A 3223-nucleotide genomic window follows, 5' to 3' on the forward strand; every position below is an offset into this window, starting at 1 on the left:
ATTTGCTTCCACCCCTTTGCCTTGATTGCATACTATACTTCCATTTCTTTTTTTTAAGGCACGCATCAATTTAAGATTATATTTAAGACACGAATAGGATGCACGGTACAAGGGCAACTCCAAGAGTTCCAAAAAAAATTTCTCCAAAACGAGATATTGGGAGCTATGCTAAAAAAAAATTTTCTAAAAATATATTAGGACACAACAGAATGCTAAAACTACCCCCAATAATTTAAAAAAGATCAAGTCGTCATAATTGGATCCATTTACTTAGGCTGCAGCAGAGAGCGTTTGCAATGTGACTTAGGAAGAGAAGCGAGCCACAAGGAGACAAAGATCTCACCGAGAGGATGGCTTGCAGGCAGTCGACATGGCCGAAGTAGGCCGCGTGGTGTAGGCAGCTCTGCGCGTGCACCGAATCGAACATTAAGATCTGATGCACAAATCGAACAGCTTCATGATTAGCGAGTGAGTCTTTCAAGCGGCGGAATCATTAGGAGAAGGAATTTGACGCTTTTCTCACATTGGCCGCATCGCCGTGAGCATCAGCGGAGTCTGGAGCACAAGCAAGAAGCAAGCAAGCAGAAAAAAAGATGAGATTTTTGTTCTTTCCGGCGGTGAAAACAACGGAGATTTTTCAGCAGCTAGCAAGAGATCTTTGCAAGTTGCAAAAAAAAAGGCATCAGTTTGATAGGATCCAGCACCTGCTTGTGCCGAATCACCACGTCCGGCGGCACCCCGTGATAAAGATCATGGACAGCACCTGCAGCGAAAGCAGCAAGATGTCAGAGGCCGAGGAGAAGAACCGGATGAGATGGGGATCCATGACGTGGGTGACTGGAGAAGAGGAGCGACCTCGATGCGCCCATTGGCGGCGGCGATGTGGAGCGCGAAGAGGTGGTCGTAGAGCAGGGCGCGGCGCGAGAGGGAGGGCTCGGCGGCGAGGAGCGCGGCGAGGGCGTCGAGGTCCCCGAGCTGCGCCACGCGGAAGTAGTTGTGCTCGTCGCCGGTGCGCGCGTGCGGGTAAGAGGTCGGGGGCGGATTGGGGAAGACAGCGCGTCGCGAAAGTATGTGGGGCGAGTGGGCATTTTTTTCGCGTCGCCAACCTTTTAGGGGAGTTTTGGGTGGACGGTTGGAGTTTTTTTCTCCTTTTTTCCCTAAGAAGGTATTGGGGATAAGATTAGCAGCTTTTTGGAGTTGCTCTAAGACATTCTTCCTCTTTTTTTCAAAACGTACACGCATGTTAAGATTTAAACTTTACAATCTTTAACCAATAATTTAACTATCAATTTTTTATTTTTATAATGTAATTTTATATGCTACAAGGATCATAAGTTTATAACCATAAACAATAGATAAGATAAATGAGTATCTTCATGCCTTAGCTCACACGGTGTTATCGGTTGGACCCACCTATCAGGACCGACCAGTATCCTGGTCGGTGGGGACCCGTGGGTACCCTTATGGACTTATCCCTTAAGCTCCCCGAGCAATGTGGAGTCGAACAGGAGCTTGACGGATGCACTACGAAGCTTGTAATGCACTCGCTGAAGTTGCGGTGTCGTCATAGTGATGGAGAGGTTGTGCAGTGCTCAGAAAAAGGAAGAAAAATTAAAACTTCCACTGACCAAAAGTTCATAGCTATGCGGCTGCCAAGCTCCGGGATGTCTAGCATCCTGTACATCGAAGGAAAGCACATGGAGGGCATTGCAAGACACACTCCATATGGAGTAGCCCCCGAGCATTGAAGCGATTAAAATAATCGATCCAATGGTTAAAAATCTGATGTAGTATTTTCATCGTAAAAGGGATCCAAATATAGCGCCCAGCCCCCGAGTGTGAGGACTGGCGGAGCCAAGAAGGTACGTAGACCTGAAACAGGCGCCCAAATCGTGAAATCGCGAGTACGCGACTAGGATGGGCACCCAGCACCGAGCGCAAGGACTGGTGAGCCAAGGAGGCATGCCGACCCGAAATTGGCGCCTAGCCCCGAGCACGAGGCAGAGCTAAGGAGGCACGCCGACCAAAGTAAGCCACCTAGGCCCCAAGCTGGGAGCCAACTAAATCATGGAAGTACGCTAAGTCGCCTCCCGCTCCGAGCTAGAGAGGTCGCCCGGGCAACGGGAGGCACGCGGAGTCATCTGTGGCACCCAGCCCCCGAGCCTGGAAGCCAACCGAGCCATGGAAGCATGCCGAGTCGCCTACCGCCTCGAGCCAGAGAGGTCAGCCGAGCAACAGGAAGCACGCCGAGTTGTCTGTAGCGCCTAGCCCCCAAGCCTAGGAGCCAGCCGAGCCACGGAGCCATGCTAAGTCACCTCCCGCCCTGAGCCACAGAGGTCGGCCGAGCAACAAGAGGCACGCCGAGTAGTTTCGGAGCTGTAAAAGGACAATACAAAAATTATGTAGCAAAATATAGAACATTTAATAATTTAATAAGTTGGAGTTTTATTGGGCATAGAAGAAATTCTTGCGCATCATGCTCTTTTAGGCTATGTAATTTCCTCAAGTAGTTAGCCCGTTATGTTTAAGCACCTGACCCTGCCTGGGTGTTGCCGAGAGCAGGCTCGAGCAGGCTTAGCAGGCACTACGGGAAACAAGAAAATTGTCGAGTGCCAGGGGCACTCGGCGAAGGGCGAAATACACTCGGCGAGCCATTTGCCGAGTGTAACACTCGGCAAACGGCACACGGCAAACTTTGTGACGACAAACAAGGATTTGTCGAGTGTTTTCTGTCGCGCACTCGGCAAAGACTTTGCCGAGTGGCCAAAAAACACTCGGCATACAATTGTTGAAAAAAATAAAAAAAACCTGTTCCGCTGCCGCCGCCGCCACCGCCAGCACCACCAGCCACCACCGGCCACCACCACCAGCACCACCGGCCACCACCGGCCACCACCGCCAGCCACCACCACCAGCACCGCCACCGGCCGCCTCCGCCAGCCACCAGCCGCCAGCATCATCACCACCGCCAGCCGGGAGGGAACGGCCGGACGAGAGGGATGGGAGGGGCGCCGCCCGCGCCGGCCGATCTGAGGAGGAGGCGGCAGCGCCGGAACCGGTGGAGCGGCGGCCGCACCACCAGGACGACACACCATCAACGCAGCCGTCGGCCGCTACCATCCATGCTGGCGCCACGCAGCGCCGCTACCATCAAGCCGGCTGCAACATTCAAGGCGCTGTATCCTGGGCCCTCGACGTCGAGTCTCCGCTATATCCTGGGCTT

This window comes from Setaria italica, chromosome VII (genome assembly GCF_000263155.2).
Source record: "Setaria italica strain Yugu1 chromosome VII, Setaria_italica_v2.0, whole genome shotgun sequence".
NCBI classification, from domain to species: domain Eukaryota; kingdom Viridiplantae; phylum Streptophyta; class Magnoliopsida; order Poales; family Poaceae; genus Setaria; species Setaria italica.